Source organism: Chiloscyllium plagiosum, unplaced genomic scaffold (genome assembly GCF_037043375.1).
Source record: "Chiloscyllium plagiosum isolate Xiang-an unplaced genomic scaffold, Cpla_swu_hap1 HiC_scaffold_9, whole genome shotgun sequence".
Taxonomy (NCBI): Eukaryota; Metazoa; Chordata; class Chondrichthyes; order Orectolobiformes; family Hemiscylliidae; genus Chiloscyllium; species Chiloscyllium plagiosum.
In genome coordinates, this window is record NW_028270147.1 from 100,925,574 (window position 1) to 100,951,484 (window position 25,911).

General features: G+C 43.9%; 1 protein-coding gene across 1 annotated transcript in view; it reads right to left on the minus strand.

Moving 5' to 3' along the window:
- Positions 1 to 12,451, minus strand: part of LOC122554671 (roquin-1-like) — a 127,322-nt gene extending 114,871 nt beyond the window's left edge. Inside the window, exon 1 of the mRNA XM_043700037.2 lies at positions 12,272 to 12,451. The gene's annotated coding sequence lies outside the window, so the exon portion shown is untranslated. The remainder of the gene's footprint in view (positions 1 to 12,271) is intronic.
- Positions 12,452 to 25,911: the final 13,460 nt, after the last annotated feature.

Genomic DNA, 25,911 nt, shown 5'->3' on the forward strand with positions numbered 1-25,911 from the left:
ACAGAAATTGCTAGAGAAACTCTAGCAGGTCTGGCGACGTCTGTGCAAGAGAGGGAGAAAAAGAAACAGAGTTGACAACTTTCGCCAGAGTTGACAACTTTCGCCAGAGTTGACAACTTTCGCCAGAGTTGACAATCTTCGCCAGAGTTGACAACTTTCGCCAGAGTTGACAATGAGTCCAGTGACTGGATCAATGGTGCTGGAAGAGCACAGCAGTTCAGGCAGCATCCAGCGAGCAGCGAAATCAACGTTTCGGGCAAAAGCCCTTCATCAGGAATAATGAGTCCAGTGACCCTTCTTCAGAACAGAATGGGACTGTTCTAAAGAAGGGTCCATGGACTCAAGATGTTAATGCTGTTTCTCCATTCACAGTTACTGCCAGATGCGCTGAGCTTCTCCAGCAATGTCTGTTTTTGTTTCTGATTTCCAGCATCAGCAGTTCTATATCAGCCTTGCCAATCTACCCACAACTTTAGGATGAAACGATTTAGAAACAAATGCAGAGTTTCTCTAGCTTCACAGAGGATTCACATTGCAGTCCCCAGGAATGTACAAAATTATGGTTGTGTCTAGTTCATTTTCCCCTCATCAGCCCTCTCCCTCTGGTGGGATATACTTTACCTCTGGGCACCAACAGCCCTGCAGCCAATCATGATGTGGGCCAGCAACTATTCAGCTATAGAAAGCATCACATCTAATCCTTCAATCAATGTCTGCATGCCTGCACCGAAAGGTGATCAGCAGCAGGTACTTGGGGCAATATTCCCTTTTTTAAGCAGTTTGGAAGAGTGGTATTCTTGGTATCCTGGCCTGGTATTCCTTCAATCAGTGCGTAAAGGCAGATTATCTCCAAAGGGCTGTAAAAATCTGCATGGATCCCTTTCAGTGTGTCTTTGATGTGTATTCAGCTCATCTCACCTGGGATAGTTGGTGGGAGGAAAAGTGTGGGGGGGCATTGGTTTGGAGCATTGCATGTGGCCTCTCCGACAACTTGACAGGCAATACCTATGTAGTCAGTCAATATTATAATGTAGAAAATGAGGCAACCAATTTAAGCACAGCAAGATCCCTCAAGGAACAATGTGGAAAAGAGTACACAATCTTTGTTTGGGTGTTAGTTTATGGATAAATATGACCCAGGTCCTGTAGAACCTCCACCCTGTTCTTCTCACAGACCTATGTTGGATCATACATGCCCAGCAGAGAGGGTCCTCAGATCAAGGTCCTATCAATGAACAGCACCTTCTACAAAGCAGAGCTCCTGCAACACTGTGTTGCGACATCAGCCTAATCTTTGGAGTGAGATTTAACCTTTGAATTTTAGAGCAAGTACAAGACAGCTGAACTATAGCTGACACTGTCAGGGACACTCCTCTGTGTTCCTGCACCAGCTGAAGATACTTACTGAACACAGGACACACTGCTTCTCCCAGGCTTGCTCTAAAAAAACAGAGTTTACATTATGCTAAAGTCCACAAGCAGGTTAAACTGGGCAAATTCAGATTCTGTTCAATCTCAGCATATCTGTGTTTTTATTTCAAACACAGTTACTCTGAATTGATATCTCTATAAATGAGATGAAGATAAACTTAATAAATTCCCATTGCAGGACTGAACATGAGGGCCCTCAATCCAATCTACATCAATGTTCCAAATGGACTCTTTATCCTAGTTTTGTCTTCTTGATATGACCTCAGTCACTATTAACATTCAGCATTTTTGTCACCTCACTGTGCTTGTCAATTATATTCGTTATCCCCAAATGATTGCACATCTTCTATAGTCAGGTCATAGACAACACATTATCCTAATTCCAAAGGAGAGGCTGAAAAAGGAAGACACCAATTCACAGCTATCGCCAACAGTACAAGAACCACACTCATGTTCCCATTGTTGGTAGCAAATGATTGGATACAGTCACATCATGACACACAAAGATTAAAGATAATAAAATTCAATATAAACATTGTTCTCAATAAATACAAATACGTTCTACAGAAGAAAGAGTGCAATGAATAGCATAATGCCAAACTCAGTGAGACTAGTGCACAAATTAACAGTAATGTGCATATCACTGTATAACGATGTGAGCCCATGTAAAACGCTGCAAGCGCACAGGAGCAGTTTGCTGTGAACAATCCCAGAAGCACAGTATCATGCCATTATTATTTTGGATTCAGATTTTCTTAAAGCAATTTTTAATTTTTTGACATCCCCTGCAAGGTTTCTTAATTTCTTTTGCTCCTGGAAAGTGTAGATAATTGAATTTTGTATACTGTCTGCAATGGGCAAATTATCAGAGTTTTAAAATTGAGGTATTGCTTACCTGGGAACCAATGTCAGTGAGCAGGCACAAGTCTGATAGGTAATAAGAACTTGGTGTGAATGGACAGCACAACAAGGATGAAAGTACATGTTCTAACTATGAAGGGTTGAGTGTAACTGGACCATTCAGTGACTGGAGGTTTTCAGTTTAGGATCGGCCACACTCCAGTTTGAGAGGTTGGGTTTGAAATACGCCTCTGCAAATTTCTAAAAAATAAGCTTGGACACCCAGTCAATTTGGACTCTAGGCCTCAGTGCTGACTCAGTGAGGTATCCTCTCAGCGGCCTGTGGTGCTGTTTTGGCAACCTGGCAGCCTCCCAGCCTGCCGTGTCCTCTGCACGGACTTCTGGTCTCGAGGTGAATCAAGTCCCGTCGCAGATTGGAGGCAAGGTGCCGGTGTAGCAGGATTGGAAGGACTGCTATTCTGAACTTTTTAATTTCTTTATTTTTCTAATTTATTCCTCTGATCTGTAAAGCCGGATATTTTATTTCTTTACTTTCCTAATTTTTCTTACCCTAAGAACTTGTACTGAAGAATTTGTACCTAGGTACCTTGTACTTAAGATGGTACCGTAAGCGGCGACATATAAACTTTTCACTGTTCTCATTTGAATACTTGTGACAGCAAACCTAATTCAATTCAAAGAATATTTTCAAAACAAATTCAAAATTTCCTCGTATTGTGGTGCTTTTTAAAAAGTCATTCTTGAATATATAGTTCAAATGTTATTTACCACATGGGAGACCAAATTTGAATGGCTCAGACATTTGCAACACAGGAGTTGTCCATTCACCCTCATGTGCACACCAATCAACAAAGATCTGATGACACTAATCCCAGCTTTTGGCCGAAAGCCTGGAGGCTACAGGAACACTAGTGAATACCATACTTTCAATGCTACGAGATTTTGTGATGCAACCACACATTCAGGCAGTGATGTCCAGCCTCCCACCAACTTCTGGGTGAAAGAAATCCCTGCTCCACTCTCCTCTTAGCCTTCTACCTCAACTTAAATCTCTGTCCCTGGATATTGACGTCTCTATTAATGGAAAAAGGGCCCTATTATCCACCCTATCTCTGCCCCTCATAATCTTATACCCCTCTATCAGGATACATCTCAACCAAAGAAAACATCCCCGGCCTTTCCAACCATTCCTCATAGCTCAGAACCTCCAGGGAGGCAGCATCCTGGTAAATCTCCTCTGCACCCTCTCGAGTACATTCACACCCAACCTATATTATGATCAGAATTACATGGAGTACTTTATTTGTGGCCTAACTAACACTTTATACAGTTCCAGCATAACCTCCCTGCAAGGTCCCTTTGAACAGAACCACAACAACGAGCACCCGAGCTACAAATCTTCACCCAAACTTTGAGGTCCCTTTGATCTTCGGCTCTCTCCAGGATCTTATTATTCGTGGTGTAATCCCCTGATTTCTTAGCCCTCCACTAATTGCACATCTCATATTTTTCTGGGTTGATTTCCATTAATCTCTGCTCTGCCCACCTGACCAATAAGTTGTTATCTTCTTGCAGTTTACTACTATTCTCCTATTTACCACCCTACCGATGTTCGTATTATCCACAACCTTTGTGATCATATTCTCTACATTAAAGTCCAGAACATTAACGTACACCACAAATCCCAAGCCATGCGGATTGTCAACAGAAACACACTTCCAGTCACAAAAACATCCCTCTACCATCACCCTAATCTTCGCCTTTCTTAGCCAATTTTGGATCTAACATGTCATGTTGCCTTGCATCCCATCAGCTCTTACTTTCTTCATCAATCTGCCTTGAGGAACCTTATCAATAGCTTTGTTAACTTCCACATAGACAATTGTATTACCTTCATCAACACTCCTAGTTACCTCCTCAAAAGATTCAATCAAATTTGTCAACCATGCACTTCCTTTAACAAATGTGTGCGGGCTATCCCTGATTAATCCGCGTCTCTCCCAGTGCAGATATTCTGTGTCTCAGAGGTCTTTCTAATAATTTCCCCACCACCAAAGTTAGACTTGTAATTTCCTGTTTTATCCCTCCTTCCTTTTTTTTAATAATGGGACGTTAGCAGCCCTTCAGAATACTATCCAAGTATTGCTGTAACTGAGCAACTGATTGTTAAATCATCCACAAAATAGTCATTAATAGCACAGAAGGAGACCATTTGACCCAGCAAGACCTTATAGAAGTTTATTAAATGATGAGAGACATACATAGGGTGAATAGCCAGGGTCTTTTGCCCAGGGTAGAGGAGTCCAAAACTAGAGGTCATAGATTTAAGGTGAGAGGGGAAAGATTTAAAAGGGGCAACATTTTCACACAGAGGCTAGTACAGAAAGTGGTGGAGGCTGGTACAATTACAACATTTAAAAGGAATCTGGATGGTTATGTAAAATAGGAAGGGTTCAGAGAGATATGGGCCAAATGCTGGCAAATAGGACTAGATTAATTTCGGATATCTGGTCAGCATGGACAATTTGGATTGAAGAGGTTGTATCCATGATGTACAGCTCAATGACGCTGACTCAAATCCATGCCAGTGCACAGGAGAGCAATCCAGTCAGTCACACTCCTCACTCAATCGCATGCAGGTTAATTTTTTTCAATTCAGTCTATTCAATTTCCTTTGGAGTTCATTCATTGTGTCTGCTAGCATGCCCTTGTGGAGATCATTGACTTATACCACAATGCCTCGCACCTCCAACAGACTCTAATTTGAAAATATTCACCTCAACTATACATCTGTGTGTAAAGGGCATCACTTTGAAGTTTGCAGATGATGCAAAATTTGGAAGGGTAATAAACAGTGAAAAGCATAGTAAAAGTCTTGAGAAGGCCTTCACAGAGATTCATGAAATGGGAAGATGTCACAGGCAAAGCTCAACACTGAAGTGTAAAGTGATAATTTTTGGTAGGGAAGCAGTATTAAGTGGTAATGATCTCACATTCATGGCTGATAATCTTGGTCCCCTCAACAAGTGGAAACAAATTTTCCATCTCAAACCTATCAAAAATCTTCAAAACCTTAAATATCTCACCTCAATCTTTTCTTTGGAAAAGAGTTGTAGCCTACTAAGACTGTAAGTTGTAGGAGCAGAAGTAGACAATCCATTGAGTCTGTTGCATCACTCAATGAAATCATGGCTGATTTGATCACCCTCAACTCCATTTTCTTGCCTGATCCCCAGAACCCTTGAATCCCTGATTGATTAAAAATCTGTTTATCTCAGCCTCGAATATGCATAACAACCCAACCTTGACACTCACCTACAGTGAAGAATTCCAGTGATTCATGACCTTCTGAGAGAAAAATTCCACCTCACCTCTGTCTCCAATGTGTGACCCCTTACTCTGAGATTACGCTTTCTGCTCCTAATCGAGAAGTTACAACCTCTCGGTTTGGTATCATGCTTGTCAACCTTTCTGGGCTTTTATTCATTACCACTATATCTTTTTTTGTAATGTGGAGCTCATAACTGGACAGAAGATTTCAAATATGATCTAAGGTTTCAAATGAAGTTAACAGTTCTTCCCCTTTTGAAATAAACCCCAGGACTTTGTTGGCATTTTTAATAGCGTTATTAAAACTCCCTATTCCTGGCAACATCTCTGTGGGGCCATGGCTTAGATGGTTAAAGCACCAGCCTAGTAAATAGGCGATCCTGGGTTCAAATCCCAGTAGTGCCTGCGTGCTGTGTCAAAAGTTTGCTGTTGCATCTTCTTTTATGGGTGGCACAGTGGTTAGCACTGCTGCCTCACAGCGCCAAAGGCCCGGGTTCAATTCCCGCCTCAGGCGACTGACTGTGTGGAGTTTGCACATTCTCCCCGTGTCTGCGTGGGTTTCCTCCGGGTGGTCCGATTTCCTCCCACAGTCCAAAAGTGTGCCGGTTAGGTGAATTGGCCATGCTAAATTGCCCGTAGTGTTAGGTGAAGGGGTAAATGTAGGGGTCTGAGTGGGTAGCTCTTCAGAGGGTCAGTGTGGACTTGTTGGGCTGAAGGGCCTGTTTCCACACTGTAAGTAATCTAACCTAAATTTCCTCCACCTGTCTCTAGTGGAATCATATCCTTCCTGTAATGTGCTGACTGCAACTGCACAGTTTTCTTATTGGAGTCTAACTCATGTTTCACAATAACCTGTTGACTAGAATTGTACATAGTTCTCACACTGTGATCTAACTGGGACTTTATACATTTCCACAATAACGGCCCTGCTCTTGTACTCCAGGACCTTGCCAATATATTCAAGTCTGCCATGTACCTTCTAGATTATATTATGGATCTGTGGACATGCATTCCAAGGAGTGGCTGTTCCTCTGTAATTTTCAATACACTATCATTTATTGTGTACTCCTTATCTTGCTTTGTGTTACATCATACTTCACTTGATTTAATTCTGTTGTACAAGTTTCTACCCATCTGACCAATCAATTGATATCTCCCTGCAGTCTACAGCTTTCTGCCTTTTGATCAACCCCATGGCCAACTTTTTAATCATTTGCACACCCCCCACATTTAATTGTTAAATACAATGAACATCAAGGTACCCAGTACTAAGCCCTGGAGAATATAACTGGAAACTTACATCTTGTCACAAGTATACCTGTCAAATATTACGCTTTCCATTCTGCCAATTTGGATGAAACTAGCCCTTCTCCCTTAAATTTCCTAATCTGCACATCTTTGGATTGTGGGAGGAAGCCCATGCAGACATGGGGAGAATGTGCAAACTCCACACAGACAGTTCCTAAATAATCTTCCATGAGGAACCTTGTCAAAATCCTGGCTAAAATGGACAATATCAAGTGTTGCTATCCTTATCAACTCTCTTTGTTACCACTGTATAAATTTCAATCAGGTTAGATTTGACCTTCCCTTAACTAATCTTTGCGCACTGCTGTTCATTATTCCGTGACTTTCAACACAGCATCATATACTGTGTCTCAGAGAGTTTGCTCCAATGCTTAGCTCATCAGTAAGGTCAGACTGATGCCTGCCATTAGTCAGACTAACCCTTCCCTTTTTAAAGTTAAAAATCACACAACACCAGGTTATAGTCCAACAGGTTTAATTGGAAGCACACTAGCTTTCAAAGCGACACTCCTTCATACAACATTATCAGTCTTTCAACACCACACACCTAGCTCGACAGAATTGAAACATGATGGGAGGCTGGTGTTTCTTCCACTGCCTTCCTTACCAGCCTGGGACTTAACCACTTTCAAGGACAGTAGACACTAATATTTTGATTACATTTATTTCATCCAACATTTCGCACTCTTCCTTCTAGACCCATTTTCTACCTTCACATACAAGTTACCTTCTTGGTCTCTAATTGGCCCTCCTCGGGCCTTACTTATCCTCTTGCTGTTTATGCACTTAAAGATCATTGGGTTTCCTGTCATTTTATTTGTCATTACACCTCATACCTCCTGTAAGCAATAAGCCAGCTTGTTTTGTGATTTCACCCCCGTCTGCATTGAGCTCTTGGCATCTGGAATAGACACATTATTTCATGGTGGCATAGTGGCTCAATGGTTAGTACTGCTGCCTTACAGGACCAGGGTTCAATTCCAGCCTCAGGTGATTGTTTGTGTGGAGTTTGCACAGTTTCCCCATGTCTGTGTGGGTTTCCTCCCACAATCCAAAGATGTGCAGATTAGGTGAATTGGCCATGCTAAATTGCCCATAGCATTCAGGGGTGTGAGGTTAGCTGCATTAGTTGGGGTAAATGGGTTGAGGTGGGTTACTCTTCTGAGGGTTGGTGTGGACTTGTTGGGCTGAATGGCCTGTTTCCACACTGTAGGGATGCTATGATCTATTTATTCTTAACCTATTCTGGTATATCTTTCAAAATTTGTCGAGTCCCACCCATCTCTTCTTACAGGAACAACCTTATCTGAATCCCTCTGTATCACCTCCTTCGATGCCTACCATTGCTCTAACACTTGATTTACCTTCAAGCAGCTGTTTTGAAACAAAAACAGATGTATGCTGGAATACCTCAGCAAGTCTGGGAGCATCTGTGAAGAGTAATCAAAGTTAACATTTCTGGTCTGGTAACCCTTCCTCAGAACAATGTTGAGGAAGGGTCACCGGATCCAAAATGTTAACTTTGATTTCTCTTCACTGATGCTGCCAGACATGCTGAGCTTTTTCAGCATACGTCTGTTTTTGTTTCTGATTTACAGCATCTGCAGTTCTTTTGGTTTTAAGCTGTTTTGAGTTCACTTTTGCAAAATCACATTCAAGCTTTGTAAAGTTGGCCTTTCCTCAATTTAAAACTTTGACTCTTAGTCCATCATTAATCATTTCCATTATTATTTTGATCCTTCCTAAGCTAAAGTTAACTATCACTGAACATAGAACAATACAGTGCAGAACAGGCCCTTCGGCCCTCAATGTTGTGCCGACCTGTGACCTATTCTCAGATCATCCCCCTACACTATCCCATCATCATCCATGTGCATATCCAGGGATTGTTTAAATCTCCCTAATGTGGCTGAGTTAACTACATTGGCAGGTAGGGCATTCCATGCCCTTACCACTCTCTGAGTAAAGCACCTGCCTCTGATATCGGTCTTAAATCTATCACCCCTCAATTTGTAGTTATGCCCATTCGTACAAGCTGACGTCATAATCCTAGGAAAAAAACTTTCACTGTCTACCCTATCTAATCCTCTGATCATCTTGTATGTCTCTATCAAAACCCCTCTTAGCCTTTTTATTTTCAATGAGAACAGACCCAAGTCTCTCAGCTTTTCCTCATGAGACTTCCCTCCAGACCAGGCAACAGCCTGGTAAATCCCCTCTGCACTTTTCCAATGCTTCCACATCCTTCCTGAAATATGGCAACCAGACACAATATTCCAAGTGCGGCCGTTTTGTATAGTTGCAGCATGATATTGCGGTTCCGGAACTCAATCCCTCTACCAATGAAACCTAACACACCGTATGCCTTCTTAACGGCATGATTAACCTGGGTGGCAACTGTCAGGGATCTATGTACATGGACTCCAAGAACCCTCTGCACATCCACACCCCCAAGAATCTTTCCACTGACCCAGTACTCTGCCTTCCTGTTATTCTTCCCAAAGTGAATCACCTCACATTTATCTGCATTGAACTCCATTTGTCACCTCTCAGCCCAATTCTGCAGTTTATCCAAGTCCCCTGCAATCTGTAACATTCTTCCAAACTGTCCACAACTCCACTGACTTTAGTGTCATCTGCAAATTTACTAAGCCATCCTCCAAGCCTGCGTCTACGTCATTTATAAAAAATGACAAACAGCAGTGGTCCCAAAACAGATCCTTGTGGCCACTAGTAACCGGACTCCAGGCTAAATTTTTTCCATCAACCATCACTCGCTGCCTTCTTTCAGAAAGCCAGTTTCTAATCCAAACTGCTAAATCACCCTCAATCCCTTGCCTCTGGGAAGTTATTCTATACTAATGGGCTTGTTATGTACTGGCTAAAAAAGTTCGCTGATGTACATTTTTAACAATTGGTTGCTTTTGCATAGAGGAGAAGGAAGTGAAGACAGCAGATGCTGGAGATTAGAATCGAGAGTGTGGTGCTGGAAAAGCACAGCAGGTCAGGCAGCATCCGAGGATCAGGAGAATCGACATTTCGGGCATAAGCCCTTCATCAGTCAGCCCTTTCTGATTCCTGATGAAGGGCTTAAGTGCAGAACGTCGATTCTCCTGCTCCTCGGATGCTGCCTGACCTGCTGTGCTTTTCCAGCACCACACTCTCAACTTTTACACAGAGTTCATTTCAGTTACTATTTGGGTAATTGGAATCGTCTATTACCACCATTTTGAATCTCCCTTTTCAGTAATTTGACTGCATATCTGCTCTCCTATTTCCCTTTGATTGAATACATAAAGAGTATGTAACCTTTGTATTCTCCTGACCAAAATGACTTATCAATATGAAAATTACTTTTTTCTAATTGCCTGATTGATCCCTAGTTCTCTTTATCAAAGTCTATAAGGACTGCTTTTTACCTTAACAATAGTTGATTTCTGTTTCTGTGCTCCTAGTACAGGTACCTACCCTCCTGATTACTTCCTGTTCCTTTCAAGATACGTACAAATTATCATCTCCCCATCTTCTCCCTCTTCTCTCCCCATTCTACAGATGTTCATAGAATCATAGAATTTCTACAGTGTGGAAGCAGGTCATTCAACCCATCAGGTTCACAATGACCCTCCAAAGAGCAAGCCACCTAGACCCACCCCCCTACTCTATCCCTGTAATCCTGCATTTACCATGGCTAACCCAACTAGCCTGCACATTCCTGGACACTACAGGGCTATGTAGCTTGGCCAATCCACCTAAGCTGCTCATCCTTGGATCGTGGGAGAAACCAGGACACTGGAGGAAACCCACACAGGTAATCACCTGAGGGTGAAATCAAACCCGGCTCCTTGGTGCTATGAGGCAGCTGTGCTAGCCACTGAGCCACCATGCTGCCCCACGTTGATAGGGAGATATTAGTTAGAGGTTATTGGGAACAATATTAGTTAATGAGATGATGGTGGAAGGATATTAGTTTATGAGATAATGAAATAGTGGTGGGGAGATATTGGTTGATATGATCGTGGAAAATATTGGCTAAGAAAATAATGTTGAGGAGATATGAGTAAATGCGACAATGATAGGAAATGATCAGTTTTTGAAGTTTCAATTAATTTCCATAAACTGCAATAATTCAAACTCCAGTGAATGAATGATGATTTACTGTGAATTGCACTCGACATTGAACAACACAGTAAAATACAGTGAAAAGACCTGTAAAAGGAATCATCATGGTTCAACTTTGTCCCATTGGATACAGTTAAAAATCACACAACACCAAGTTATGGTCCAACAGATGGATTTGAAAGTACAAGCTTTAGGAGCTTGTTCCCAATAACCTCTAACTAATATCTCCCTATCATCTCATTAACTAATATTGTTCCTTCATCAGGTAGCTAGAGAGGCAGGATACATAGGACATAGAATTTATAAGTAAAAGATCAAAGTGTCATGCAACTGATGCAATGTATTAGACAAATCTAGATGGCTGTTACGTCTTTAATCACTGAGAATGGGGATGCAGTTTTCATAGAACATAGAACAATACAGCGCAGAACAGGCCCTTCGGCCCTCAATGTTGCGCCAACTTGTGAACTATTCTCAGATCGTCCCCCTACACTATCCCAAAATCATCCATGAGCTTACCCAAGGATTGTTTAAATCTCCCTAATGTGGCTGAGTTTTGATTGATTAATATGTAAATCCCTGAATTTCTTTTAAGTCACAGTCCTGAGATAACTTAAGGTTTTATCAGTACATAAATAAAGTGACATCGCAGCTCAGGCAATGCATTAAAAGTGTGAGATTAGAGTCTGTCTATATCCCATCCTGGAGTCAGATATTTCCAAAATAGGAATTTAGAAAATGTCACATTGACTGACTGCATACAAATTGTGTGCTTTTTGAACAAAAACATGCACACACGTGCGTACACACACACACACACACACACATATCTATGGGGTGAATTTACAGATACATTCTATTAAGTTTTGTGCCCTTTGTATCCTGCCCCACCAGCTACTTGATGAAAAAGCAGCACTTTGAAAGCTAGTGCCTCCAAATAAACCCGTTGGACTATAACTTGGTGTTGTGTGATTTTTAAACTTTGTCCACTCCAGTCCAACACCAGCACCTCCACACCATTGGACACAAACAGTACTGGAAACAAACTGCACGTCAACATTTGACAGAGACAGTCAGCCACACGAACATGTCAAAGCCAGCAGTATGTCTGACCACAGCGGTCTACTGTCTTTTACAAAAACCACAGGGAAACCTAGAAAAAAAAACACTCACAAGAGAAATTTAAGGAGTTTGAACTCAGGCTGTCCTGCAACCTGATTACCTTGTGTGTGTGCTTGTAAATGATGGTCAACCTCTTCAGTCAGCTATAATCAGACAAACTTCATAGAATTTCACAGCTCCTTGCTACTGTCGAAATCTTATACGGTGGTACAACTGAATACTTTTCACACCTCTGCTCTCTCAGTGGACAGCACACAAAAGGCCTCACTGTGTCATTTCCCTGTAGCGCAGACAACAAAGACGGTCTGAAACAAGGAAGCAGCAAATTAAAGTGACAGGGAACTTGCTTATCAAAAAAACGCCAACTCATTCTGCTTAGCCAGGAACACGGAGCTTGGATGAGACATTTCGTGATTGTGCAACAGGAAATACCAGCAGCAAGTGAACAGTGCAGGCAGGCTGGCCTATAAATTAATCCAATCCCAGTTTAGTTGAGACCAGCTGAAAACTGATCGAATTATCACAAACAGGAGTTTCTCAGGCCCCACATCAGTTTTTTCTCAGAGCAGTGAGCATAGGTGCTCAACGCTGCCAGGCTGTAGCATAAGTCAGACACGGGCTGTAATGGTACTTAAGTGAACCTGACTCAAAGGGTGAAAAATCCCTAATTTGATAGCAGCCTAAAGAACTTTGCAAGCAGCTGCCCTCAATCATTTATGCTTTCGCTTGTAGGCACTAGCTCCTAAACTGTTGCCAACCACTGGCTTGTCTGGCTTTTCACTGCTCTTATTTTTATATGCTTCACATTCTCATAGAACTACAGATGGAGTACAACACAGAAACAGTCTATTTTACCCAAATGGTCAATTGTAGTGACTGTGCTTCACGTACAAGTCCAACCACCTCTCTTCACGTACAAGTCCAACCACCTCTCTTCTTACTGATTTTCTAACTAGTGGGGATTATCTTTCACTGTTTACCAGTTCAAAACCGCTCAGGGTCTTAAGATGTAAAATACAGTGTGGCCTCATCTTCTCCCGACATTTTGATGTTCTGGCAGTTTTCTTGCCTTTTCAAACACTCAGTAGGTCAGCAACAGCCAAAGAGATAGTCTTGAGGTAGCAATATAAAGGCAGAGAGTGAGAAAGGTAAAGTGATATCGAGAGGGAATTACAGAGCTCAGGGTCCAAGGCGATGTACAGTATGATGTGAAGGGCTTATGCCCAAAATGCCAATTCTCCTACTCCTCAGATGCTGCCTGACCTGCTGCGCTTTTCCAGTACCATACTTTCGACTCTGATCTCCAGCATCTGCAGTCCTCACTTTCTCCTAGATGTATGGTAAATGCGCCAAAGAGTATACTCAATATTTGACAAAAACAGAAAACCCGGGATAATCTCAACTCCCAATCACACTCAGCAATCTGTTGTTGGAAAGTATTAGAATCAATTATCAAGGAAGCAATATGAAAGAATTAAGAACAAAGAACATTACAGCACAGGAACAGGCCCTTCGGCCCTCCAAGCCTGTGCCAATCCAGATCCACTATCTAAACCTGTCATCTATTTTCTAAGGATCTGTATCCCTCTGCTCCCTGCCCATTCATGTATCTGTCTAGATACATCTTAAATTATGCTATTGTGCCCGTGTCTACCACCTCTGCTGGCAACGACACCCAGCAGACACCCACCACCATCTCCCCTAAATATTTCCCCTCTAACGCTGAACTTCTGAACCCTAGTAATTGAGTCTCCCACTCTGGGAAAAAGCTTCTTGCTATCCACGCTGTCTATATCTCTCATGATTTTGTAGACCTCAATCAGGTCCCCCCCTCAAACTCTGTCTTTCTAATGAAAATAATCCTAATCTACTCAACTTCTCTTCATAGCTAGATTACTTTAGATTAGATTACTTACTTAGAGTGTGGAAACAGGCCCTTCGGCCCAACAGGTCCACACCGACCCGCCGAAGCACAACCCTCCCAGACCCATTCCCCTACATTTACCCCTTACCTAACACTACAGGCAATTTAGCATGGCCAATTCACCTAACCTGCACATTTTTGGACTGTGGGAGGAAACCGGAGCACCCGGAGGAAACCCTTGCAGACACGGGGAGAATGTGCAAACTCCACACAGTCAGTCGCCTGAGGCGGGAATTGAACCCGGGTCTCTGGTGCTGTGAGGCAGCAGTGCTAACCACTGTGCCACCCACAATGTCCTCCTAGTGTCCTCCATACCAGGCAACATCCCGGTGAACCTCCTCTGCACCCTCTCCAAAACATCCACATCCTTTTGGTAATGTGGCGACCAGAACTGTATGCAGTATTCCAAATGTGGCTGAACCAAAGTCCTATACAACTGTAACATGACCTGCCGACTCTTGTACTCAATGCCCCGTCTGATGAAGGAAAGCATGCTGTATGCCTTCTTGACCACTCTGTCGATCTGCGTTGCCACCTTCAGGGAACAACTGACCTGAACACGCAGGTGTCTCTGTATGTCAATTTGTCCCAGGACTTTTCCATTTACTGTATAGTTTGCTCTTGAATTGGATCTTCCAAAATGCATCACCTCGCATTTGCCTGGATTAAACTCCACCTGCTATTTCTCCTTCCAAGTCTCCAATCTATCTACATTCTGCTGTATTCTCTGACAGTCCCCTTCACTATCTGCTACTCAACCAATCTTAGTGTCACCTGCAAACTTGCTAATCAGACCACCTATACCTTCCTCCAGATCATTTATGTATATCACAAACAACAGTGGTCCCAGCATGGACCCCTGTGGAACACCACTGGTCACGGTTCTCCATTTTGCCTGTTGGTCTCCTGTTGCCCAGCCTGTTCTCTCTCTCTCTAGCTAGTACACTCTGGACCCCATGCGAATTCACTATCTCCATCAGCCCACCATGGGGAACTTTAACAAACGCCTTACTGAAGATGTTTGGAAAGTCAGAACATTTGTAAAGTCAAAATACTATTCATCAGAATCAGCATGGCTTTATGAAGGGCACGTCATGTTTGAGTAATTTGCTAGAGTTCTTCAAAGATGTAACAAGCAAAGTGGATAATGGGGATTCTGTAGGTGTAATTTCTTTGGATTTCCAGAAGGCGTTTGATAAGGTGCCAAGGTTGGATCATTTGGGATTAGGGTAATTTATTAGCCTGATAGATGACTGGCTGATGGACAGAAGAGAAAGTTGGGATAAATGTTTTTTTTTTCTGGATGGCAAAATGTAATGATGCCACAGGGTTTTATAGCTATTTACAATCTACATTAATGACTTGGATTCATGGATAGAAGGCTCCATAACCAAATTTGCAGATGGCACAAAAATAGGTGGGATATTAAATTGCAGTGAGGAAATAAGAACCTTACAAATGGAGAGTGTTAAGCTCCTGGGAGTGGTCATCCACAACAAGCTTTCTTGGACTCTTCATGCGGACACACTGGTTACAAAGTTCCAACAATGTCTCTTCATCCTCAGGTCGCTGAGGAAATTTGGCATGACGGTGAATAGCTTTGCCAACTTTTATAGGTGCGCCTTGAGAGCGTTCTGTCTGGATGTGTCACTATCTGGTATGGTAACTGTACCATTCAAGATCGGAGATGGTTACAGAGAATGGTGAACTTGGCTCGGACAATCACAAAGGCCAACCTCCCATCTATAGAATCCATCCATCAGGCCAGCTATCAAGGAAAGGCTGCCAGCATTCTCAAAGATCCATCCCACCCTGGCAATGTTTTTCTACAACCTCTACCATCGGGGAGAAGCTACAGAAGCCTGAACACATACACCAGCCGGTTTCGTAACAGTTTCTACCCAATTGTAATGGACTCACAAACTCGTAACATTTGCCTGTACCTGTGTTTTTGTTTTTACTGCTGTTTACCTGTTATTTACTTATCTATGTTACTTAACTCTGTGATCTGCCTCTATCGCTCGCAAGACAAAGCTTTTCACTGTGCCTCGGTACACGTGACAATAAATTCAACTCAATTCAATTCAATTCAGTTCAATGTAGATAGGTTGGGAGAGTGGGCCAGAATGTGGCAAATGGAGTTTAACGTGGATAAGTGCAAGGTCATGCGTTTGGATTGAAGGCATGGGGAGAGACTTCAGAGTGCTCCAGTGTAGATGGATCTAGGTGTACTTGTTCATGAATCACAGAAAACTAGGATGCAGGTACAGCAGATAATAAAGAAAGTGAAAGGAATGTTGGCTTTTATAGCTGACGGAATAGAATATAAAGGTAAGGAAGTATTGTTGCAACTATACAACATATTGGTGAGACCACACCTGAAGTACTGTGCACAGTTTTGGTTCCCTTATTTCAGGAAAGATATAATGGCATTGGAGGCAGTTCAGAGGAGGTTCACTAGATTGATCCCAGAGATGAGGGGTTTGTCGCATGAAGAGAGATTGAACAGTTTAGACATAAACTCTCTGGTATTTAGAAGAATGAGGGGACATAAAATTGACATATTCAAGATGATAAGAGATCGAGTGGACACTTCCTCTTTTGGGCATTCTAGGATGAGAGGTCATAGTCTTAGGGTAAAGAGGGAGCAAATTTCAAACAGAGTTGAGGAGAAACTATTTCTCCCAAAGGGGTGTGAATCCTTGGAATTCACTGCCCCAAAGTGTGGTGGGTGCTGGGGCAGTTGAGTAATTTTAAGGAGGCGTGAGACAGATTTTTAATTGGTAATGGGTTGAAGGGATGTGGCGAGAAGGCAGGAAAATAGGGGGTGAGGAGCATATCAGCTGTGATCGAATGGCAGAACAGACACGATGGGTCTAGTGGCCTAATTCTGCTCCTATATTTAGATTAGATTAGTTTAGATTACTTACAGTGTGGAAACAGGACCTTCGGCCCAACAAGTCCACACCGACCCGCCAAAGAGCAACCCTCCCAGACCCATTCCCCTACATTTACCCCTTACCTAACACTACGGGCAATTTAGCATGGCCAATTCACCTGACTTGCACATCTTTGGACTGTAGGAGGAAACCGGAGCACCCGGAGGAAACCCACGCAGACACGGGGAGAACGTGCAAACTCCACACAGTCAGTCGTCTGAGGCGGGAATTGAACCGGGGTCTCTTATCTTATGAATTTATGAATAATGCTGCCAAACTCAGTTACACCAATTAGCCTACAGCCTCAGCAAAATGAAGGAGCTGGTCACTGATGTCAGGAAGCAGAGTGGAAGACACATCCCATCTGCATCAGTGGTGCTGAGATGGAGATGGTCGAAAGCATCAAATTATCGGTAGAGATGATCATCAACAATCTGTCCTGGTCCACCATGTGAAAATGCCAGTTAAGAAAGCATAACAATACCTCTACTTCCTCAGGAGGTGAAGGAAATTTGGCCCGTCCACAAATCTCTTACCAATATTTATAGATGCACCACAGAAAATATCCTGTCAGGATGCATTGCCATGAGATACAGCAACTGCTCTTCCCAAGAAACTACACAGTTGCAAACACAGCCCATTCATCATGCAAGCCAGCCTTCCATCCATTGTCTCCATTTATACTGCCCTGGGAAAACAACCAATGTAATTTTAAATAAACCCTCCCACCCTGGTTATACTCTCTCCACCCTCTTCCATCGCGCGGAAGATATAAACGTTTGAAAACACATACAAACAGATTAAATAACAGCTGATGTCAGACTTTTGAACAGGCCCCTCAAATGTTAATTCTGATCTCTCTCCCTCTCTCTGCACCTTTCTGTTGCATTGACACTGTATTCTGCACTCTGTTCTGCTACCCTGATGCACTCTGCATGGCATGATCTGCCGACATAGCATGCAAAATAATATTTTCACCATATCTCGGTAAATGTGACAACAATAAATCAAACTCAAACTCAGATCAGGAGAAGAGCACAACCTTATACGGACTACACATTACTCTCAGATCTATGTATATAACTACTGTCACTTCCAAAGGCTATTTGATGGCTTATAGTTATAGAGTCATAGAGATGTACAGCATGGAAACAGACCCTTCGGTCCAACCCCGTCCATGCCGACCAGATATCCCAACCCAATCTATCCCCATCTGCCAGCACCCAGCCCATATCTCTCCAAACCCTTCGTATTCATATACCCATCCAGACGCTTTTAGTGTTCTCTAATCAGGCCTGGCACAAAGAATGCTGTTCTTTTTGATATTTTGATTCCAAAGTTTCATGACCAGCAGGACAACTTTATATTTCCAGTACTTATAATCTGAAATTAATTGAACAGAAGAACTGGGATGTGAACTCCAGTTTCTCCACATGATGAGTGCAGTCACCATCAGCAGTGGAGGTGTAGAACAGAGCACTCTGCGTTGTCCTTGTGCCCCTAGAATGCTCAGACAGCCTCTTGATGGAGCAGCTCAGTGGCTGGTCTCAGGGAGACCAAGGGTTAAATGGGAGGGCTTTGCTGGGAGCCTGTATTAGGTGGGCCGACAGCCTGGGTGACTAAGCAGGTGCCTGCTCTATCCAGTAGTGACAGGGCAAGTTCAAGGTCTGCTGCTCAAGTTTTCTGAGCTAGAGGGTAGAGGGGGAAGTTATTCCCAAGTTAAAATTTGGGACACAAAAAGGAGAGGGGAGGGGCAGCACGGTGGTACAGTGGTTAGCACTGCTGCCTCACAGCGCCAGAGACCCGGGTTCAATTTCCGCCTCAGGCGACTCTCTGTGTGGAGTTTGCTCATCCTCCCCGTGTCTGCGTGAGTTTCCTCCGGGTGCTCCAGTTTCCTCCCACAATCCAAAGATGTGCAGGTTAGGTGAATTGGCCATGCTAAATTGTCCGTAGTGTTAGGTGAAGGGGTAAATGTAGGAGAATGGGTCTGGGTGGGTTACGCTTCGGCGGGTCGGTGTGGACCTGTTGGGCCGAAGGGCCTGTTTCCACACTGTAAGTAATCTAATCTAATCTAAATGTGATAGACATCACTAGAAAATGAGTTTAAAATTATTTCAACTAAATTCGAATTCACAGACTGATACGGTTTAGGATTTGAATTCCCTGGATTATAGTTTCAGCCAGAGGTGCCAAATGGATGATCCATTTATTCCATCAATAGAGCTGAAGAACCTGTGCTTGAGAACCTGCTGCATCTCTACTATTGCAATAGAGCTACAACAGCAGCCCTCCTGTGGTACAGTGGTAGTGTCCCTCCCCCTGGATCAGGATGCCATCTGCTCCAGAGGTGTGTAATAACATCACTGGACAGATTGATTAGAAAAAGAGATTAAATAGAAAAAAAAAGGCATCTATCCAGTCTGGTCTGAAGGGTTTTAGTTATGAGAAGAGATTTGATAAGCTCAGATTGTTTTCACTGGAAACACAGAGGCTGAGGGGTGACCTGTCCACAAATAGTGGAGGAGGCTGGTGCAATTACAACATTTAAAAGGCATTTGGACGGGTATATGAATAGGAAGGGTTTGGAGTGATATGGGCCGGGTGCTGACAAGTGGAACTAAATATCTGGTTGGCATGGACGAGTTGGACGGAAGGGTCTGTTTCTGTGCTGTACATCTCTATGACTCTACGACTCCATAAAATTATGAGAGACAATAGATTGGATGGATAGTCAGAGGCTTTTTCCCAGGGTGGAAATGTCAGCTACAAGAGGGCACAGGTTCAAGGTGAGAGGAGGAAAGTTTAAGGGAGAAGTGTGGGGAAAAGTTTTCACACAGAGAGTGGTGGTTGCCTGGAATGCACTGCCAGTGTTGGTGGTGGAAGCAGACAGGTTAGCAACATTTCGGGCTCGATAGATACATGAACAGGTGGTGACTGGAGGGATAGAAACCGAATATGGACAATAAGTAATGGATCTAAATAAGGAGGAGGAATTGGTACAGGCTTGGTTGGCCGAAGAGCCTGTTCCTGTGCTGTATTGTATTGTAATGTGGAAAATTGCACAAAAACAGGAAAGCCCAACCCAGCCAATTGTTGCCTTATCAGTTTACTCTCGATCATTAGGAAAGAAGTGGAGGGCATCACTGACAGCATTATCAACCAGCCTTTACACAGCAGCCTTCTCATTTATGGAGAAAGTGAGGTCTGCAGATGCTGGAGATCAGAGCTGGAAATGTGTTGCTGAAATGTGTTCCAGCAACACATTTCCTTCTCATTTATGCTCAGGTTGAGTTCTAACAGTACTGCTTGGCTTCAGATTCTATCATTGCCTTCGTACAAACATGAAGTTTCAAATAAGAAATTGAATCCTGGAAATAAGTTGTGATTTACTGTTTTTTGTATCAAAGCAGCGTTAAATAGCAAGATCAAAGTAAAGCAAAATCAGGGAGAAAATTTTCCACTGTTAGGAATCACCCTTAGCATGATGGAAAACCAGGTCGTATTTCAAGTCAGTTGTCTCAGCCCCAACACTTTAATGCAGGAGTCTCTCAGGGTAGTATCTTATGCATCTTCAGCTGCTTCCTCAATGACCTTCCTCTATCACAAGATCAAAATGCTTGGGCAGATAAGTGGCAAATAATGTTTGTGCCACAAAAGTGCCAAGCAATGACAGTTTCAAAGATCCTGAAGAATATTCCCAATAACCAGTGTTTATTCTACATTAGAATGTTCTCAGTAACCACACTGTGTTAGTGTTGCTCTGTGCAAGAATATTCTCAATAACCACACGGTGCTACTCGGTGATAGGATATTTCCAACAACCACAGTGTTTCTTTGTGACGATGAGTGACTTCAGAGTGACACTGACATATATCTGGCAGATGAATTTCAAGGCAGAGACATGTTGGTTGAAGAAATATGGAGGGATAATATAGGTTCAATGGTACAACTTTGAGGGGAGTACGGGAAGAGATGGACCTCGGGGTTCATGTCCATGATTCTCTGAAGGGTGGCGAGTTGAAAGAATTAAGAAGGCTTGAAGGATCCTTGGGTTGATAAATAGAGGCATAGAGTGCAAAACTAAGGAGATGATGCTACACTTCTGCAAACCATTGGTCAGTCCTCATTTGCAGTATCATGTTCAGTTCTGGGCACCTCATCTAAGGAAGGATATTAAAGACCTGGAGGAGTGCAAAGGGAGATTTACTAGAATGATACCAGAAATGTGAGGTTTTATACGCAAGAGAAATTGGGCTTATTCTCCTTGGAGTAGAGAAGATTAAGATGTGACCTTATTGAGGGGTTCAAAATTATGTACACTTTTTAGATTAGATTACTTACAGTGTGGACACAGGCCCTTCGGCCCAACAAGTCCACACCGACCCTTTGAAGAGCAACCCACCCCCCTACATTTACCCCTTTACCTAACACTGCAGACAATTTAGCATGGCCAATTCACCTACCTCCACATTTTTGGACTGTGGGACAAAACTGGAGCAAACCCATGCAGACACAGGGAGAATGTGCAAACTCCACACAGACAGTTGCCCGAGGAGGGAAATGAACCCAGGTCTCTAGTGCTATGAGGCAGCAGTGCTACCATGCCACCCAAATGTTTTTTTGATAGGCTAAACAGGATATTCTGTTTCCACTGATTGGTATGTCAGTAACTAGGGGGCCACGATTTCAAGATTGTCAGCAAGACAGCTAGCAGTTGGATAAGGAGAATTATCTTTACTCAGAGAGTTGTTAGGATTTGAAATGTGCTGCCTGGAAAAGTGGAGGTGGATTCCTTGGGAGATTTCAAAAGAGAGCTTGATATTTATTAGAAGGTGATGAATTTACCAGGCTATGGGGATAGGGCTGAAGAATGGAACTGGCTGAGTAGCACTTTTGAGAGCTGGTATAGTCGCAGTACAGAAGGTTGAATATATGTAAATCCCCTTCTATCAACATATCCACAGCAGACATAGCACATGGTTAGAGACAGAGTAAACCTCTATCTACACTACTCCATAAAACAATACCAGGACAGGTGCAGCATGGGATTAGATAAAGATGCAAAGCTCCCTCTACCCTTTTAACTTGAGAGCAAAGCTCCTTTGATGCTGTCCCTATCAAACACATTCCCAAGACAGGGACAGCACTGGGTCAGATGCAGAGTGAAGCTGCCTCTACTCATCTAAAGGGGAAATTAAAGCTCTTTGTACACTGTCCTCCATCAAAAGCTCCAAGGAACAGGATAGAACTGGGTGAGATACTGAGAAAAGCTGCCTCTACAATGTCCCCATCAAACACTTGCAGGACGGGGAGGGTTTGTAAGTGTGTGGAGGAAGGGTTGTGCAGGAGTGGGGGGGGGGGGGTTGGTGGATGGGAAACTGTGTGTGGTGGGGGAAGAGGGCGTGTTGGGTGGTGTGGGGAAGGCAGTGTGTGTGGGGGGGAAGTGTGTGGTGGGGAGTGTGTGTAGGGGGAGGGTTTGTGTGGGGGGGAAGAGGGTGTATGTGTGGGCGGAAGAGGGTGTATGTGTGAGGGGAGAGTGTGTGTAGTGGGTGTGGGGCTGTGTGTGTGAGAGGGTGTGTGTGTGTGTGAGGGGCAGGGGGTGTGTGAGGGGTGGGTGTGTGGATGTGTGTGTAGGGGAGGAGGGGAGTGTGTGGATGGGAGGAGGGTGTGTGTTGGGGGGGAAGGGTGTGTGTGGTGGGGGCGTGTGTGGGTGTGTGTGTGGGGGAGGAGGGGAGTGTGTGGATGGGAGGAGGGTGTGTGTTGGGGGGGAAGGGTGTGTGTGGTGGGGGCGTGTGTGGGTGTGTGTGTGGGGGAGGAGGGGAGTGTGTGGATGGGAGGAGGGTGTGTGTTGGGGGGGGAAGGGTGTGTGTGGTGGGGGCGTGTGTGGGTGTGTGTGTGGGGGAGGAGGGGAGTGTGTGGATGGGAGGAGGGTGTGTGTTGGGGGGGAAGGGTGTGTGTGGTGGGGGCGTGTGTGGGTGTGTGTGTGGGGGAGGAGGGGAGTGTGTGGATGGGAGGAGGGTGTGTGTTGGGGGGGGAAGGGTGTGTGTGGTGGGGGCGTGTGTGGGTGTGTGTGTGGGGGAGGAGGGGAGTGTGTGGATGGGAGGAGGGTGTGTGTTGGGGGGGAAGGGTGTGTGTGGTGGGGGCATGTGTGGATGAACCTTTGAATGTTCCTGTCTAATACCAACAAAGGTAGCTTCACTCCAATTTAGAACTTCAACTTTTTGATCAATTCTATCTTTTTCCATAAATATTTTAAAACTAAGATGGGTGGTACTGTGGCTCATCGATTAGCACTGCTGCCTCACAGGGACCCGGGTTTGATTCCAGCCTCAGGCAACTGTCTCTGCGGAGTTTGCATGTTCTCACCGCATCTGCGTGGGTTTTCTCCCACAGTCCAAAGGTGTGCAGGTTAGGTGGATTAGTTGGCCCTGCTAAATTGCCCATAGTATCCAAGGCTGTGCAGACTAGGTAGATTAGCAATGGGAAATGCAGGATTTCAGGGATGGAGTTGGTCTGGGTGGGATGCTCTTCAGAGGGTTGGTGTGGACTTGATGGGCCAAATGGCCTACTTCCACACTGTAGGGATTCTATGGTAATAAAATTATGATCACTCACCCTAAAATGATCCCTCAATAGCATCTCAGTCACCTGCTCTGCTTATTTCCCAACAGAAGGTCAAGTATTGCTCCTTCTCTAGTAGGTACATCCACATATTGAATAAGAAAATTTTCTGTACACACTTAACAAATTCTTCCTCCTCAAACCCCTTAACACTATGACAATCCCACTCTATATTGGGAAAATTAAAATCTCCTACCATTACAACCCTATTACTTTTACAGATATCTGCATCTCAAATTCCCGCAGACTATTGGGGCGCGGGGGGTGGCGCTATAATACAATCCAACAAAGGGATCATCCCTTCCTTATTTCTCCATTCCACCCATAAAACATCCCTGGATGATCTCGCAGGCATATCTGCCCTAAGTAAAGCCGTAATATTATTCCTAAACAAAAATGCCACACCCCACCTCCTCTCTTTTGCCTCCCTTCCTAAAGCTTCTATACTATGGAACATGAAGCTGCCATATCCATCCCTGAGCCATGTTTCTCTATGATATCTCAGTCCCATGTTCCCAACCATGCCCTGAGTTCAACTGCCTTGCCTGTCAGACCTCTTACACTGGAGTAAATGCAATTTAATTTATCCATTTTTCCTCATTCTCTGCCAAGCTCTTGACTTCCTTGACTATTTTATTTGTTCCCCTTATCTTCTGTACCAGCCTCAGCCATTTCTCTTTTCTAACTGTTGCTTTTCTGGTTCACCTTACTAGTTTAACTCCTTCTGAGTAGCACGAGCAAATTTCTACACAAGGATTTTAGTCCCCTATCCAATTCAGGTTGAACCCGTCCCTATTATACAGGTCATTTCTATCCCTGAAAAGATCCCAATGATCGAAAAATGTGAATCCTTGCCTCTTGCACAAGCTCCTCAGCTACACATTCGTCTGTTACAGCCTCCTATTTCTCCTCTCTCTAGCTCATGGGACTGGTGATAGTCCAGATACCATGACCCTCAAGGACCTACGTTTTTAACTTCCTGCCTGGTTTTCCATATTCTCTCTGCAGAACCTCATCCCTTTCCCTACCTGTGTTTTTGGTACCAATTGGACACCGACCTCCTGCTGGTCACTCTCCCCTTTTAGAATATTCTGCACCCTCTCCGAGACATCCTTAACCCTGGCACCAGGAAGGCAATAGCATCCTGATGTATCCTGATCACATTTGTCTGTGATCTTGAATACAGAGTCCCCTATCACAATCGATCGGTTCGACGCTGACATGCCCCTCATTACAATCTCAATGCCAGAAAGCTGGCTGCCAGTGCTAAACTCCCCTGAGAAACCTCCCCCCCCCACCCCCCCACTTCCTACAGTATCCCAAACGGCATAACTGTTTGAGGTGGGGATAGCCACAGGAGACACCTGGGTAAAAACAAGGACTGCAGATGCTGGAAACCAGATTCTAGATTAGAGTGGTGCTGGAAAAGCACAGCAGTTTAGGCAGCATCCAAGGAATCAGTCTCTCTGGTGCAATCGGTTAGTGTGTTTGTTGTTAACTGAAAGGTTGGTGGTTCGGGCCCACCCAGCGATGTGTTTTCCTCCTGTTGAACGGCCCACAGCGTCAGTTTGTCGTTTGCACTTTTTTTTACCACCGGAGACACCTGCACTACCTGGCTACTTTTCCTATTGTTCCTAGTGGTCAACCATCTACCTGACTGTATTGCAGTGTCTCCAAGTTCCTGAAACTGACTTCCATCATACCCCTCAATGCCTCGAACTGCTGCTCCAACTAATCCATACAGTCTGATAAAGTTCGCTGCCAAAGCACACTCCCTGCAGACATAATTTCCAGGAGCATTCAAGATCTCCCTGATCTCCAATCTAGAGAGCCAGAAATTGCCTAAAAACAAACACATCGCTCTTTGCTCAAAAACGCAGCTTTAGCACAGGCTCTGTTGTATCAGTCCTGATTCTCCTCCATTTACATCATTTCTAGCTAATGTATATCTCTACCCTTTACCTTATACCACCTCAATAGTTTTACAAGACCTACATCCCAGAGTGTTGAAAGGAAGTGGTTTTAGAGACAATTGATACACTGGTGATTACCTTCTAAACTTCTATAGATTCCAGAATGATTCCTGAAGATTAGAAGGAAACAAATGTCACCTCACTCTTTAAGAAGTGGGTGAGAGAGAACACAGGGAACAGCACGTCAGCAAGCCTGAAGTAGGGCTGTTGGTTATCTCAGTTGGCAGGATTGCTGGTTTGTGATGCCAACCAGGTGGCTCCCATTCCTGAACAGATCCTTCCT